This window comes from Anabrus simplex, chromosome 2 (genome assembly GCF_040414725.1).
Source record: "Anabrus simplex isolate iqAnaSimp1 chromosome 2, ASM4041472v1, whole genome shotgun sequence".
Taxonomy (NCBI): Eukaryota; Metazoa; Arthropoda; class Insecta; order Orthoptera; family Tettigoniidae; genus Anabrus; species Anabrus simplex.
The window spans coordinates 339594992-339613582 of record NC_090266.1 but is presented as its reverse complement, the minus strand read 5'-3'; the positions used below and the strand labels follow the sequence as shown (position 1 = coordinate 339613582).

Here is an 18591-nt window from a genome sequence, read left to right as displayed (position 1 = left end):
GGTTTTCCGTGGTTTCCCATTTTCACACCAGCCAAATGCTGGGGCTGTACCTTAATTAAGGCCACGGCCGCTTCCTTCGTACTCCTAGTCCTTTCCTCTCCCATCGTCGCCATAAGACCTATCTGTGTCGGTGCGACGTAAAGCAACTAGCAAAAAAAAAAAAAAAACCACTGGAATGAGCCATTATATTTATCTAGTGGTTAGCACCAGAGTGGTTGCCTCACTGGATTGAGTAGCTCAGACGGTAGAGCTCAATTTGGTGGGCTGGAGCACTGCCTTCCTGAAGTACAGGCCGTACTGTAGCAAGCGCGGGAAAGCAAACAGCTGATCGTTAGGGGGGAAGTTTAGCACGCGAGTTAGTTGAGTTACATGTGAATTCTTCGCTGTTTTATTGCCATTTTTAACATTGGACGCATGTTTACTCAGATATATATCAGACTAAGACGTTATCGACTGTATTATTAAGTGAAAAGTCCTCAATTAGTGAAGAAAAGTTAGTGTGAGCGTGTAACGTTCCAGACGTCACAGTGTAATTATGTTAATTTTATTATGTGTAATTAATTCAGGAATTTAACGTCATGATATTTATCTTCGCATGTAATTTTATTATAATTCATGTTTGATCATTTGCTCACTATCATTTCATTACTTTGTAACTACGACTTGTAAACGAGGGCTGAATATCCTAATATTAACTTAGATTCTTGCGACATTCGTTTAAATTTAACTTGCAGTAGATTTTCCTCTATCTTGCCACATCACCGAGGAAGAAGGAAGGACAAACTTAGACATCAAATTCTGGGAAAAGCGAGCACGTGTTCAAGCGTTGTAACCACAGCTACTGTATTTCGACCAGAATAATTCAAACTGATCACCGCCTATATTTTCAAAGGAGCGTCATGTTGCCATGGATACTGAGTGAAAGGGCTAATAGAAGAACAGTTGATATCATGGTTGGGACCCATCAACTTTAATATCTGGAGTGGGGAGAGACGTGTCAACTGATTGGACCACGTGTAGCGACCTGTAATTAGAGCCAGAAAAGGTTATAAAAGAGCGTGTTGGAGCTCTTGGCATCATTCTTCTATCTTGTATTTCGCTTTAGGTCTGATAACTTGTCTTATGGTTGTTGTACCATAGTGGACTAGTGTGATAGTTCATCACTTCTACATTCATTACTCCGTTACCACGACGTGATACTTAGGAATTTCTGAATGATGGGTGTATAGCCACTCTCATCAGGAAGTACGAACAGCTCTGTATTAGACCAGTTTATACCAGTCTAAGACAATTGGTAGCATTAAACTAGATAGAAATGAAACTTCAGTGTACATTTTCAGTAAAGTTGGAAGGATTGTTAATTGAGTATCCTCTCCACATAACCCAAGGAGGTTTTTCTAACTATGATTTAGGGCTCATCTCCAATATATGGGATAGAGCATAACAGGGAGTGATAGTTTCAAAGCCATCATCCAATTAGTGTTTGATGCAATTTACAAGGCAGGAATGGTACTTAGCTGCAGATGAAGATATTTCAAAGACGACCGGTGATGTTCCAGCTACAAGGATGGAAGCTTTCCAAGGACCAGCAGAACAAGACTACATGGTGAGCAAGCGAGTTAAAAATATTGCAAGTTTTCGCGAAGTAGAGTCATTCAATCTTTTGTTAAATTCATTTCCTATTTTAAATTCAGTTCTCGTCAAACCGTCGTCATTTATATTCAATATAATAAATAGTATTTTCCTAGTTCACTTTAATCAATCTGCCTTAATTAGCCTTTTGATTTCTAATTCTCCTGCTTAATGATTAGTGCACTAATCGTGGTTGATAATAAAACGCTGAATGCATTAACTCAATTCATTTTACACTATAGATATAACATTACACAAATAAACTGCATAATTAAAATGAGAGTCCGTCCAAGCTTTATTATAAATTTTTGTTTTTAAGTCATCAACTTAAAGATTGGCGCCCTTAGCTTGCATAGTTGCATTTCTCGTTCAATTATTGTTCTCTAAAAGGGGGAAGACACAAGCGTATATTCATGTGAGGCTATAGGTTAAGAATATAGCTCTGCAGTGTTTTAATTATGCAGTTTATTTGTGTAATGTTATATCTATAGTGTAAAATGAATTGAGTTAATGCATTCAGCGTTTTATTATCAACCACGATGTGTATATAATTGAATTAAGATTATCAGTGAGAGAAATCGCCATGCTAAGAGTTGCCGTGTGCCTGGCTGCAAAGCAAATTATAAAGGAGGAGAGTACACTCCAGTGCCGTATTTGTGTTTCCTTCTAATTAAGAAAGAGTTAAGTTATGGAAGAAGGCTATTCCTAAAGAGAAATAAATAATTAATCACCACACATTTGTGTGTATCAACCATTTTCCTGAAGACTAAATCCTGAGGGAAATAAGAGTCTCGTCCAGATGGTGAGTTAAAATTTCTTATTATGTCAAAAACATGGGTAACATTAGATATATTTTTATGTAATCAGACATACTGCTTATTTGAATTCGGTGTATCTGAAAATTTAAGTCCAATTTATGCCTTTCACCATTTTAGGTAGAAATTATTGTGAAATAACACTGCTGAGATTTTTCGTATCAAATTTCATATCATACGCAATGGAACAGGGATATTCCATAAAAATAGAATATGAAAATAATTGTAAATGCATTACTTGCTTTTTTAAAACAATAACTGAATTTCATGATAGTGACAATAAATGTTTTGTTATTGTTGGAGGTTAGCTTACGCCTTATTCGTAATCACTAGGGCCGGGATTTTTAGGTTCTTAAAAACCACATTTTAGTTTTTTAATAGCTCAAAATAGTTTTTTTAGTTTTTTATTCTCCTGAAATAGTTTTAATGATCATTTCAATCATTACTAAAGTTATACTATTCATTCAAACTTTTTTTTGCAGTCGCTTAAGTGCGGCCAGTATCCAGTAATCGGGAGATAGTGGGTTTGAACTCCAATGTCGGCAGCCTTGAAGATAGTTTTCCGTGGTTTCCCATTTTCACACCAGGCAAATGCTGGGGCTGTACCTTAATTAAGGCCACGGCCGCTTCCTTCCCATTCCTAGACCTTTCCTATCCCATCGTCGCCATAAGACATATCTGTGTCGGTGCGACGTAAAGCAAATGATGACTTGCCTTTAGGCATCGCTACTTCCAAGATGCGTAAGCTTCTTAAACTGCCTTCAATAATAACTTGATTTATAGGAAAAATTAATTTTAGTTTGTCGCATAATAGTGTGTATAGAGCTAAACAGCCGTAGCTGGCGGTAGTCGACCGTACACAATGAGAGATGCACTGAAGCTGGCAAGTTAGGCGGGCTTGTACCTGCTAGATACAGGTCAGTGAACGCCAGGGGGTTGTCTCTTGTTTTGTGCTGTACCCTAGTGGAATAGTATCGTATCACGTTGTTTCGCTCTCGCTAGTTATACTTACAAACCACTTCCAGTTCCAAACCATGAAGTCATTTCAAAAAGTCGTGCGTAATGTTTATTTTTTAAAAAAATCATTCAATTTCATTAATATTTGGTACTTCTATTTCAAAATAACGCAATACTGTCTTGAATAGCCCATTTAGTTTTTTTAGGTTTTAACGTCTTATTTAGTTATTTTTAGGTTTTATAAGATTCGAGTAATTTACTCCAATGGTAATGAAATGGATAAGTAAGTTAAAATACTGCAGTTAGCTAGCAAGGAATAAAATAGTTTAAAACCTAAAAATCCGGGCCCTAGTAATCACTGTTGTAGGTACTGAATTGGTGGTACAGAAATAATTTACATTTGTAGTATATTGTATTGGTAATTGGTTGCTTGTTCTCTATCAGTGTGTATGATGTGTGTAATATGTTAGCCTGTACTCACAGAAACGAACGGATATACACGAGAAATAGAACGTTACGGGGAATGATATGCATTTTATGTCAGAACTAACAAATATTTATGAATAGTTTTTGGTTTTATAAGGAGTTAACAGTTCCTTAAGTAATTTAAACGAGTGTGTTATTCGAGCGGAACGGATGCGTATCGCCTCCAAGTCCCACCCAAAGCGTGACGTCAGCAGAGCTACAGTGTGGCCTGTATATCACGAAGGCGGTGGCTGGAGCCTAGTTCAGTCAGGTGGTATTTGAAGGTGCTCGAATACGCCACGCTCGTGTTGATAGATTTATTGACACGTAAATGAACTTCTGTGAGACAAAATTCTGGTACCTCGGCGTCTCCGAAAGCTGTAATAGTAGGACGTAAAACCAACAACACTGAACGTTCTTCAGCTTATCTGGGGTCGCTGGAGCCACCCAGGCTCATTTTGGTTTTGGCTGGTGTTTTAAGACCAGATGCCCTTCCTGACGCCTCGCGGTTATTGAAATGAAGAACTCAACCTAGGATCGACCGGGATTCGAACCTCAGCCTTCTGAGTGAGAAGCCAGCAGCTAAGCTAAGGTAATTAGCCGAACTAATCAAAATCAGTAACACTGCTATCTTCATTCCCGGCTCTGTCACTAATTTCGAACGGTTGGGGAAGGACTGAGAAAGGAACACTCTGCCCCCAGAACTCAAAGGAGAAGAGAAATGGTTAAAATACCATCCTGGAAGTGATTTACGATCTTAAAATCCGGGATTGAACCTAGCATCATTCCGGGGCCGCTTTCTTAACAATCTTGTCCGTAATTACTAATCTGAACGTATTCTCAGACTGTCAGACTTCACACTCATCGAGCGACTTTGGCTGCGAACTGTGAGCTTACATACGAGGGTAGATCGATTTTGAACCCCATCGTCGAAAGCACTGAAAACCTGTTTCTATGATTTCTTATTTTCATACTAGACAAATACCGTGTCTACGGAGAAACTTTTGAAAGACTGATTTGCCCATTAGAATTGACGATATGAAAGAGAATTTGAAAGTACTCCAAAAAAAACTCTATGTAAATGTAACAAACACTAAGGAAATGAGATTGAATTCTAAAATCGAGGAAAACTTGTGTTGGTTGGAGAAGAGAGTGAACCAGTGTAAACCTTCATCTACATGGGAAGTATAGTAACTAACGTTGGTAGGGCAGATGATCGGAACACGTAGTATTGCAAAAACCAAATGGAGCATTCGTGCAACTGTAGTGGGTGTTGAAGGACAAAAATATTTCGAGGAAGGCCAAAATACGGATTTTTAACAAAAATGTTAAATCAGTCGCTTTTCTATGCATGTGAAATGTGACTAGTTACAAACTGTCACAAACTGTCACTAACGCTCTACAGACTTTTATACATCGTTCTCTGCAATGCATCATTAACATCAGATGGCCAGTAAACATATCCAGTAAAGAACTTTGAAAAACTACCTACCAGGTCCCAGTTGCAGTCAAGATTAAAAGGAGGAAGTGGACATGGATTTGTCGCACACTGAGAAAACCAACTGGATCAGTGGAGAAGTCGGTTTTTGATTGGAACCCCCAAGGAGCTCGAAGGAGAGGTAGTCCAAGAAAAACTTGGAAGAGAACTATGGAGGAAGAAGCCCTCGAAATGGGAAAACTTGCAAGGAGGTTCCAGTATTGTCAAACCGAAGACTAGCGGAGACGTTTCCAGCGAGATCAAGAGGAATTACGTTAAAGTCAAGTATCTTAAAAGTCACGGCTGCTACCGTCTGAGCGTCCCCGAAAGCTCACCCGAAACAGCGAGACGGCAGAGAAAGCACTTAGTACACTGGGCTGTTGACCAGGATGTCCGTAAAGTAGTATAAAATCTATAGTATTGCACTTCAGAAAGAAGACGGTGCAAGAGTTTAGTGAACCTTACCCGTTTCTACACAGTGAATAAACCAACAGAGCAAATAGTGAGCAAAGACATGTTTGGATTAACATTGTTGAGCTTCGTTTCACTTGCATTCCTAATATCAAAGAGAAACTAATTCTTATAAACCAGAAGAATTCTGTCGGATATAGAAACAATGATAGCTGGGGTGAAAGGATTTTAAATAGAAGCTTAAAGCAGAAAGTGAAGAAGATCGGTTACTGCACGCAGTGAATTAGTAGAAATATCTAATTGCTACTTGTGCCGACGTAGCCTTCTTTTATTTGTACTAAATACCAAATTAATTTGTAACTTCCCTCTAGCACTGACGCAGCTATTTCTAACTCCGTGAAGCGGGTAGCCTAACTAAAGAACCTCCCAAGAAAGATCCCCGTGAAAAGAGAATTGTTTGAGGATTTACATACATACACATTCATTTTAGACTGCTATGTCTTTCAGCTTTGTCTGTAAGCCTCCGTGAATCAACTAAGCGCCTCTACACTCCTCTATTTCCAACTTACTCCGTAGCCTCGTTTAGTTCTCCAATTCTTGTATTTAAATAATTAAAAACTGAGTCAAACCATCATTGTCTTGTCTCCACTGATTCTCTTCCCCTCCACGGTCAGGTCCATTATTCTCCCAGGTAACTCATCCTCACACGACTCCACCACCAAAGCCTCATCACACATAGAGTTAATTCCTAAGTTTTTATCTCCTCATTCCGAGTACCCTCGTGCCATTGTTCCCATATGCTTTTACCAACAATCATTCTCGCTACCTTCATGACTGTTACTGAAAACAGACCGATATAAAATTAATTTTGTCCGAGAACACACCCTTTCCTACAAAATACAGTTGATAGTAAGAGCAAACTCACTACCTTAGTCTCTAGGCTTTACATGGCACACCCCTTAAATCAATCAATCAATACTGATCTGCATTTAGGGCAGTCGCCCAGGTGGCAAATCTCTTATCTGTTGTTTTCTAGCCTTTTGTTTTTAAAAAATACCAGGTTTTATTTGGTGCACCCCGTTACAGGGGAGCATTCGTTGGCTGAACGGTCAGCGTACTGGCCTTCGGTTCAGAGGGTCCCGGGTTCGATTCCCGGCCGGGTCGGGGATTTTAACCTTAATTGGTTAATACCTACGGCACGGGGGCTGGGTGTATGTGTTGTCTTCATCATCATTTCATCCTCCCGATGACGCGCAGGTCGCCTACGGGAGTCAAATAGAAAGACCTGCACCTGGCGAGCCGAACCCGTCCTGGGATATCCCGGCACTAAAAGCCATACGACATTTATTTATTTATTTATTTATTTATTTATTTATTTATTTATTTATTTATTTATTTATTTATTTATTTATTTATTTATTTATTTAGCCTTTTTTAATGATTTCAAAGAAATTGGAAATCTATTGAACGTCTCCCTTGGCAAGTTATTCCAATCCCTAACTCCCCTTCCTATAAACGAATATTTGCCCCATTTTCCTGCAAATAGCAGGGATATTTTTGCAATTGGGGCTCGCGAAGAAAGAAGAGCAAGGCAGTGTTGTAAATGAGACCAGCTGAGTAGATGCTGATTAGGCACTGGATGTATGGATTCCAATCACGGCATTTCGAAGTACAGACCCGTTTAACTAACATGTACTCACTGTTTAGAGGATCCAATCGATGGCACTCCCGACGCTGCTAAGAAGGGACATTAAATGTATCAGAACACCATTTCAAACCATGAATTGTTTCTTTGTTTTTTACAATTTTGCTTTATATCACTCCCTCACAGATAGGTCTTATGGTGACGATGTGATAGGAAAAGGCTAGGAGTGGGAAGGAAACGACCGTGGCCTTAAGGTACAGCCTCAGCATTTTAATAGTGTGAAAATAGGAAACCTCGGAAAACCATCTTCAGGGCTGCAGAGAGTTGGGTTCGAACACACTATCTCCCGAATGCAAGCTCACAGCCGCGAGACCCTAATCGCACAGCGAACTCGCTTGGTGAAATGAAAAATGACTTTGAAGAATGATAATGTCATCGTATCGTCCCGCCGGAGTTTTCACTTGCCAGTAAATCTCCCGACCCGAGGCTAACGTATTTGAGCAACTTCAAATACCATCGGACTAAGCCAGGATCGAACCTGCCAAGTTGGGGTCAGAAGGCTAGCGCCTCAACCGCCTGAGCCACTCAGCCCGGCAGACTTAATATGATTATTTTTTTACGTCCCACCGACACAGATAGGTCTTAAGGCGACGATGGGTTAGGAAAGGGCTAGGAGTGAAAAGAAAGCGGCCATGGCTTTAATTAAGGTACAGGCCCAGGCACTTGCTTGGTGTGAAAGTGAGAAACCATGGAAAACCATCTTCAGGGCTGCCGAGATTGGGGTTCGAACCCACTATCTCCCGAATACAGGATACTGGCCGCACTTAAGCGACTGCAGCTACCGAGCTCGGTGTTTGTTGTTTAGAGGGGCCTATCAGCTAGGTTATCGGCCCCTATTTGTAATATGGAGCTACATGATCACAGTATAAAGTAGTTAAATGATCACAGCATAAAGTAGTTAAAGGGTGGGTCAGTTTAATTGACCCAAAGCCATGATAAGGTTTACTGTTCATCAAATACGTAGCACTCAGAGTTTTTATATCTGTCATGCCTTAGACGGTGTGAGCAGTATATTGGAACTGATGCACTCCGATCCCAGCTGAGATAGCATTTAACTATGTTTAAATGTAATAAGTCCATGTCATCGGCTTCTGGTACATTAAAAAATTCCCGTGGGACAGTATTCTGACACAACGTTAAACAAATATTATTCCCAAGGTTTCTAGGTAAGAAGGCTCCCCTTCACGGTTAGACCGTTCAGCCTAGTAATATTCACTGTGGTTTATATTCAGGAAGGCTCCCCTTCACAGTCCAGAAGTATTTGAAGGTGCCCAAACCCGCCAGCCTCGTGGCGGTACATTTACAGGCACGTAAGCTCCCCGACTTCCCTGAAAACCATAAACATAGTTAGTGGGACATACACCTATTATTATTATTATTATTATTATTATTATTATTATTATTATTATTATTATTAATTGCTAGTTGCTTTACGTCGTACCGACACAGATAGGTCTTATGGCGACGATGGGATAGGAAAGGGCTAGGAGTGGGAAGGAAGCGGCCGTGGCCTTAACTAAGATACAGCCCCAGCATTGCCTGGTGTGAAAATGGGAAACCACGGAAAACCATTTTCAGGGCAGCCGACAGTGGGGTTGGAACCTACTATGTCCCGAATACTGGATACTGGCCGCACTTAAGCGACTGCACCTATCGAGCTCGGTGTTAATATTATTATTATTATTATTATTATTATTATTATTATTATTATTATTACGGGGTTTCCCGTGGAACGCGGAGGTGAAAGAAGGTACCAGGGTGAATGGGTCAAACTACAATGTCAAAAATAGAATTTGAAACTTAAACTGAAGGTTATATTTTCAGAACTTTAAACTTAACAATTTTTTCATGCCAATAATACAGGTACAAGTAGCAATCATTAAACCAGATTGGGAAAAATCCAAGATTCAGAACCTTAACACTTTGGGCTTTAAGCCCCTAGCTTTACATTTCCTGAGCTGCAAGCTCAAATTTACAAAGAGCACAAATTTATTGAAGGGCAGAAATTCCCTAATTCATGGAGCACTTGCTCCCAAAATACAATACCTAGCCTTCCAGAGGCACTCGTTACAATCACAAAATTTGAAAAAGAGCTAACAGGCTCTCAGTTTCATACTGCCTACTCAAGGCAACATTACATCACTCTCTGGTCTCTCAAACAACCATTTACAAAATTGAACTTACTTTTAAAGGGGTATTAAATACCCAACCTACTGGGCCTTCGTAGAATATGAATAACAGGTTAAATTAATGGCCCGAACACAAAATGAATAGAGGCGTATACTTGCACTCCTAGATATGAACACAAGAAACTAAGGGGCTCTAGGCCGATGAAACAGGGGCTATTCCCAAACTACTGAGGTGACTCGTATAGAAATTACATTAACACATTACAGTAGGAAAAACAGTTAGAGAAAAACGTAGTCACCTCAATCCAGATGAAGGGGAGCTCGAGAGGGTAATTCACTCTTTATCCCCAATTTACAGTTAAAGATTTTATGAAGTTTTTACATTAGCCGGCAGAAAGTTACATTTTTAGAAAATTAGGTTACATAGTTAACGATTCGGACCTTTCTCTCAGGTTAAACTGCGGAGTTAGCAAGAAAGAAAGATGTTATGTGGCCATTACCTTGTAAATGTACTGCTGACCGATGAAAGAGGCCGCCCGCCTCCTGCTTTGACACACACTTAGTAAGACTGGCCACGAGACGAGAAAAGCCGCAGTTTATAAACCCTCAGGGAAGGCTCGAGATCATTCAAGATGAATCAGGACACGCTCTCTTGATATTATTGGTTAAACACAAGGTGAAGAGGAAATACGGGTTTGGTTGGAAATTAATTACAAAAATTAAGGATTGGCTAGATTTTAAAAAAACTGGCGGAAATAAAAGGAAGAATTGCCAACCCAAAAATAAATGAGCATCATTCAGATACAAAAACCTAGAAATACAAAACTTCTTTAAATCATAAGTTCTTTCACTACGCACCAGGGTGCATGATCATAGTTTTTTTCTAGTTGCTTTACGTCGCACCGACACAGATAGGTCTTATGGCGACGATGGGACAGCGAAGGGCTAGGAGTAGGAAGGAAGCGGCTGTGGCCTTAATTAAGGTACAGCCCCAGCATTTGCCTGGTGTGAAAATGGGAAACCACGGAAAACCATTTTCAGGGCTGCCGACAGTGGGGTTCGAACCTACTATCTCCCGAATACTGGATACTGGCCGCACTTAAGCGACTGCAGCTATCGAGCTCGGTGACCATAGTTTTTAGTGGTGTCATCTGTGGAGGAATGTCCAAACTTCTCGATGAATTTCAAACAAAACAAGTAGAAATTCACTCAGGTTAGGAAAATGCACAATAACAAAATTACTCAATATTTAGGTGGTGACATCTTCTGATTAAAGTTCCAAGTTGGTGTAGATTCTGTTTCACTGTTTCACCAATAGAGGAGTTCATTTAGGCGCTGAATTTGAATGCGCGGCGTTGGGGTGTACCTCCCGGCACAATTATTATTATTATTATTATTATTATTATTATTATTATTATTATTATTATTATTATTATTATTATTATTATTATGATTATTATTATTATTATTATTATTATTATTATTATTATTATTAATTAGCGATTAGTACCGTCGACCGCTGTCCCGGTGATTCTGGGCCTAGATTTAACGTAGATGATCACGCCTGTGCCAGAAGATAGGAAGGTATAATAATTACGTGTGGATATTTCTAGCCGAGTGCAGCCCTTGTAAGGCAGACCCTCCTATGAGGGTGGGCGGCATCTGCCATGTGTAGGTAACTGCGTGTTATTGTGGTGGAGGATAGTGTTATGTGTGGTGTGTGAGTTGCAGGTATGTTGGGGACAGCACAAACACCCAGCCCGCGAGCCATTGGAATTAACCAACGAAGGTTCAAATTCCCGACCCGGCCGGGAATTGAACCCGGGACCCTCTGAACCGAAGGCTAATACGCTGACCACTCAGCCAACGAGTCGGACGGTAGGATGGTGCTGCGTATAGAAAGTGTCCCTCCAGTGCACTGGGCTAGCAGCTAAAGGTATAGTTTACCGGGCGAGTTGGCCATGCGGTTAGGAGCGCGCACCTGTGAGCTCGCATCCGGGAGATAGTGGGTTCGAACCCCACTGTCGGCAACCCTGAAGATGGTTTTCCGTGGTTTCCCATTTTCACACCAGGAAAATCCTGGGGCTGTACCTTAATTAAGGCCACGGCCGCTTCCTTCCCATTCCTAGGCCTTTCCTGTCCCATTGTCGCCATAAGACCTATCTGTGTCGGTGCGACGTAAAGCAATTAGCAAAAAAAGGTATAGTTTCGCTGATCCCTTACTTCTGGTGTCCTACAAGATCATGAGATGAGCTGTAGTTGTCTCAGATTAAGCGGATAATCACAACCTTGTGGAATATCGTTAACTACACTGTGTTCCTAGGTGAAGATTATTCTTCATTCGCACCCCGCTCTGTATTTAATTTGCGTGTCTCTGGGCCTAGAAGCTACCGCTGTGTAAATGTTAAATAGGGCTTAATTACTTAAGTGTAATAATTAACGAGCTAATTGAGGTGAATTTGAAGTGAGGAGAGAGACTTGCTCAGTTAGCTTCCTCTCCAGCACTTACCCAAACTTCAGTCTGTAGCCGCTGTAGCAAAGACAACTAACATTTAACGGATTGCTGTGTTGGTTATTTTTTTGTTTTTTATTTGGCTTTTATCCCTATCAGCCACACAGCTAGCAACTATTACAAATTTACAACTCGCACAACAATACATATATACATTTGACAGGCACCTGAAAGAAATTACATTTCTATAATAAGACCGTTGGTGGAAGTAGATATAAAGTATTGCATGGACAGTCTCTTTCAAAACACACATTCCCTGGATGCACCGACATTCACAGTTCGTGATTTTGTATTTTCTCATCTCATAACATCAATACAAATGTTTTATTAATCAGAATGGCTAGCTTGGTGTTCGCTACCATGGTTGAAACCTGGCATACACAGTCTGTCAACGTTTAAGAGAACTCGCATGTGACAAACGCTTGCCTGAATTAACAGCACATGTAGGCCTAACTCCTTTTGACAGCAAAATTCCGGCACATTAGTGCCTCCATTCAAACTATCATCAGATACATTGCCATAATTTACACTTTGTACATTGTATCGATTCTGTTTGCTAGAATTGAAATCTCAGTCCTGCAAGAATGCTCCTACAAGCTTCAGTGTTACGTAGCTAGTCCAGCTCCTTGGCTCATTGATCACTTTACGGTGATAACCTTCGGTTCAGAAGCCTCCGGGTTCTATTCCCGACCGACCCAGGGATTTTAGCCACATCTGGTTAATTCCTCTGACTCGGGTACTGAGCATTCGTGTAGATCATAAAACACATCGTCATTCACACGCTACACTCCACACTAACAACCTCCACAGAAAAGCGCAATAGCGAATACATCCTCCTATTTAGGGTTGGCGTCAGGAAAGGCATTTGGCAGTAAACTGGGCTCAGTCACTGCCTTCGTGATATACAGGCCGTACTGTAGCTCTGATGACGTCACGCTTTGGGTGGGACTTGGAGGCTATACGCATTCGCTCCGCTTGAATAACACACTCCTGTAAATTAAGAAATTGTTAACACCTTATAAAACCAAAAACTATTCATAGATACGTGTTAGTTCTGACATACAATGCATATCCTTCCCCGTAACGTTCTATTTCTCGCGTATATCCGTTCGTTTCCGTGAGTACAGGCTAACACTTTGAGACATATTCTTGCAATCTCTGTCCATTTTCTAGTCAACTAGAATATTCGCATCACACACAGATAGAAAACAAGCAACCAATTACGAATATAATATACTACAAATGTAGTTATATCTGTACCACCAATTCAGTACCTACAAGAAAGGTTACGAGTAAGCTAACCTCCAAAAATAACAAAACAGTTACTGCCACTGTCATGAAATTCAGTTATTGTTAAAAAAATGTAGATTTTTAAATAGCAAATAATGCCTATACAATTATTTTCATATTCAGTTTTCAGAGAATAACCCTGTTCCATTGCCTATGATATGAAATTTGATGGGGAAAATCTCAGCGGTGTTATATCACAATACATTTCTACCTAAAATGGTGAAATGCATAAATTGGACTTGAATTTTCAAATACGCCGAATTCAAATAAGCCGTAGGTCTGATTACATAATCATATGTCTAATGTTACCCATGTTTTCGACATAAGAAATTTTAACTCAACATCTGGACGAGACACTCTTATTTCCCTCAGGATTTAGTCTTCAGGAAAGTGGTTGATATACACAACTGTGTGGTGATTAACTATTAATTTCTCCCTAAGAATAGCCTTCTTCGATAACCCAACTCTTTCTTCATCAGAAGGAAACACAAATACTGGAGTGTACTCTCCTCGTTTATAATTAGGCTTTGCAGCCAGGCACACAGCAACTCTTAGCATGGGGATTTCTCTCACTGATAACCTTAATTGAATTATATACACATCGTGGTTGATAATAAAACACTGAATGCACTCACTCAATTCATTTTACACTATGGATATAATATTACACAAATAAACTACATAATTAAAACACTGCAGAGCGATATTCTTAACCTATCCCGGTAGCCTCACATGAATATACGCTCACACTAAGTTTCCTTCACTAACTGAGGACTTTTCACTTAATAATGCGGTCGATAACGACGCAGTCTGATATCTATCTGAGTGAACATGCGGCCAACATTAAAAATTTCAATAAAACAGCGAAGAATTCGCATGTAACTCAACGAACTCACGTGCTAAACTTCCCTCCCTAACGATCAGCTGATTGCTTTCCCGCGCTTGCTACAGTACGGCCTGTACTTCACGAAGGCAGTTGCTCAGTCCTCACATAGTGCAGACCATAAATAATTGGGATGATGATGATGATGATGATGATGATTAGTTTCTTTCTTTCTTTCTTTCTTTCTTTCTTTCTTTCTTTCTTTCTTAATCTGTTTACCCTCCAGGGTTGGTTTTCCCTCGGATTCAGCGAGGGGTCCCACCTCTACCACCTCAAGGGCAGTGTCCTGGAGCGTGAGACTGTGTCGGGAGGATACAGCTGCGGAGGAGGACCAATACCTCGCCCAGGCACCCTCACCTGCTATGTTGAACAGGGGCCTTGCAGGGGGAAGGGAAGATCGGTAGGGATAGACAAGGAAGAGGGAAGGAAGCGGCTGTGGCTGAGTGGACTCCCTTTCAGTCTTCGTACCACTTTTCAAATTTCGTGGCAGAGCCGGGAATCAAACCCGGGCCTCCGTGGGGTGGCAACTAATCACACTAACCACTATGCCACAGAGACGGACATAATAATAATAATAATAATAATAATAATAATAATTATTATTATTATTATTATTATTATTATTATTATTATTATTATTACATAGAGTCCGCCTCTGTGATGTAGTAGTTAGTGTGATTAGCTGCCACCCCCGGAGGCCCGGATTCGATTCCCGACTCTGCCACGAAATTTGAAAAGTGGTACGAGGGCTGGGACGGGGTCCACTCAGCCTCGGGAGGTCAACTGAGTAGAGGTGGATTCGATTCCCACCTAAGCCATCCTGGAAGTAGTTTTCCATGGTTTCCCACTTCTCCTCCAGGCAAATTCCAGGATGGTACCTAACTTTAGGCCACGGCCGCTTCCTTCCCTCTTCCTTGTCTATCCCTTCCAAACTTCCCATCCCCCGTCAAGGCCCCTGTTCAGCATAGCAGGTGAGGCCGCCTGGGCGAGGTACTGGTCATCCTCCCCAGTTTTATCCCCGACCCAGAGTCTGAAGCTCCAGGACACTGACCTTGAGGCGGTAGAGGTGGGATGCCTCGCTGAGTCCGAGGGAAAAACCGACCCTGAAGGGTAAACGGACAAAGAAGAAGATTATTGCATAGGCCTAGGTAGGTAGAGTTTACATGCTACTGTCTGATAAGCAGCTTATTGTGAATTTTAACAATGGCAATCATTGGATATTCTTCAGTAGATACAGGAGTGCAGGAGGCGACTCAGATCTGCAACACTGTCTGTCTGTCTGTCTGTCTGTCTGTCTGTCTGTCTGTCTGTCTGTCTGTCTGTCTGTCCTCAGCCTGGAAGCTGGTTAGAACCTCAAAAAGTACCATCAAAAGCTATGTGGTTATAGGGAAACCGCCATTACAGTATGAGGAGTGAGGTGATTTGTCATTATTTTCCTCTCTCGGCCAGAAAGTGCTATTGCAGCACAACGAGCTATGAATAATACATTTGACAGCATCCACACGCACTAGTCGTACCCTGATTGCACCGCTCATACCCGAGCAGCTTCCGTACTGTCACAGCCATAAATGAGACCGAGACTTCAGTAGAAGCTACATTTTTGCTCTGGCCTGTACCAAGGGACAGAAATGGTAACGGGCTAATCGCAGCACTTGGTTCGGAATTGACAGTACAGTACTGTAGTTGGTTAACATGCGGAGCTGGGTGAAGGTAAGGGAGCTTCCTAACCGAGACGGTAAAGGCGTGTTCGGTTCGATTCCCCGTCAGGAAGTCGAAAAATTTAAGAGACGGAGGGTCAAATTCCGAGACGTTCACACAGCCTGTAGCAAAAATGAGTACCAGGTTAATTCCTGGGACAAGGTGACCGGGCATGGAGCTAACAGAGTGCCGAGGTTACGGATAGTGGAAGCCTTTATCGTTTTCTCCTCCAGGGGCCTTCATGGCCTGTACGGATAATTGCTTTGCTTTTGCTGCGAGGGTGAAGTAAGAACTCAACCTGGGACGATAATTTTCTATTTACTTTTTTAATTATGGGTCGTACAGGACAGTAATGTGAGTCAACGTTATTGAAATCACACTTCTTTCCTTTTAACGTAATGAAATGGCGTATGGCTTTTGGTGTCAGGAGTGTCCGAGGACATGTTCAGCTCGCCGGGTGCAGTTCCTTTGATTTGACGCCAGTAGGCGACCTGCGTGTCGTGGTGAGGATGAAATGATGATGAGGACGACACTTACATCCAAAGCCCGTGCCAGCGGAATTAACCAATGATGGTTACATTTCCCGACCCTACCAGAAATCGAACCCGGTACCCCTGTGACCAAAGGCCAGCACACTAATCATTTAGCCATAGAGCCGGACCTTTCATTTTAATAATAAGCTGTGAAGAAAACAGAGCAAAGATATTTCTTTGCTAGTTGCTTTACGTCGTACCTACACAGATAGGTCTTATGGCGACGATGGGACAGGAAAGGCCTAGGAATGGGAAGGAAGCGGCCGTGGCCTTAAATAAGGTACAGCCCCACCATTTGCCTGGTGTGAAAATAGGAAACCACGGAAAACCATCTTCAGGGCTGCCGACAGTGGGGTTCGAACCCACTATCTCCCGGATGCGAGCTCACAGCTGCGCGCTCCTAACCGCACGGCCAACTCGCCCGGTGAGCAAAGATTTTGAGCGATGCGGCTCCGAGTACGAAGGGCGAACTCAACAGCTCTTTTCCTTGTTTACGTAACCGTCTGTGCGTTTCCGAGTGTACCCACACCTATGTTTTACAGACCACTATGAACACTGCCGCACGAAGAAAAAAAATATGTTCGAGTCTTTCACCTCATATAGGATTTGGTCATAAATGCCCTTCAGGAACAAGTTACCAAAGCTCATTTCATGGGAGCGAAGTTTAAAGATAGGATACAAACAGTATGCAACGAATGTAATTTGGAATTTAAAATACAGTACCAGGAAACTTCTAAACGGAAAGGTCAAAATTACTACCGTGAGCAATTATATCTTGCAAATTGAACATGTCTGTGAAAATTGTAAGACTTTCAAATCGCCATACCTGCTGCAAAACTAGCGAATATAATATGCTGTACGTGGGTTATTGTCATATGTCCCTTCACCGTGGAACAAGTTCTTGTTTGTCAGCATAATCGACACACAGATTCGGGTAACACAAGATCAACGAGAGAATAACAAGCGACTACGACATGATTGACTACCAATAAGTCATGTAATTTGATTTTTTGTATTATAATAATATTTGGTTGGAGTAAACATACGTTGTAGCTTCCTCATTGTTCATTAGATTATACGTTCTTGAAATGAAAATGGAAAACGATTTAGTTGTAAGTTTTCTGAATATTTTATCTGAAAGGAGTAGACAACATACAGTATGTAAGTATTTTTATAAGTTTGCGCGAATCAACTAATTTCAGATGTTTTTCCCCCTCAAAATATGAATTACCGGGCGAGTTGGCCGTTCGGTTAGGGGCGCGCGGCTGTGAGCTTCATCCGGGAGATAGTGGGTTCGAATTCCACTGTCGGCAGCCCTGAAGATGGGCCCATTTACACACCAGGCAAATGCTGGGGCTGTGCCTTAATTAAGGCGACGGCCGCTTCCTTCCAATTCCTAGGCCTTTCCTATCCCATCGTCGCCATAAGACCTATCCGTGTCGGTGCGACGTAAAGCCACTAACAAAGAAAATATTAATATTTGAATTCGCCCTTTGTATTCGCAATGGCTTGTATCCTACGCGATGCTATTCCGTGGACATTTACGCCTCCCTTTACCACGAAACAACTGAACTTGCTTCTTAAGGAGCTCCAGCCTGTGCCAGACAATCACAGGAAACTCCACGTGGACACAATTCCATTGTGTTATTTGCATTTGTTTCCCCATTTCACGGCAACTGGAGCCTGATACGGTGGTCGTCTAATTCCCCTCAGCCTCGGGAGGGTGGGGAGGAAATCTTCCTAATCTGTCAACGAGCAGGGGTTTCCAGTGGCAACCCTTGGAAAAGAGGGAGCGATTTATGACTTTAAGATTCTACACGAACTAGAAATATAGTTCAACGAAACATAAGAAAGACGAGATATTTCTTAAATAACATAATACCGCATATTAATTTATCGTAGTTTCTAGAGCATCTATTTCCGTAAAGGTGTGCCGAGTTATTTAGTTCTTTTTCCAGGTTGAACCGTGTTGTTGTTTTCTGTACATTACGTACAGTTTGCCGATGTTTCGAATACATTGCAGTAATCTTTGTCAAGAGGAGTGCGGCAGGCTTCGGCAGCCGGCACAATTCCTATCCTCACCG

General features: G+C 41.5%; 1 protein-coding gene across 1 annotated transcript in view; it reads left to right on the top strand.

Moving 5' to 3' along the window:
• The window catches only part of LOC136862812 (metabotropic glutamate receptor 5), a 302293-nt gene that overhangs the window by 173791 nt on the left and 109911 nt on the right, over positions 1 to 18591 (top strand). The gene's annotated exons all lie outside the window — the stretch shown is intronic.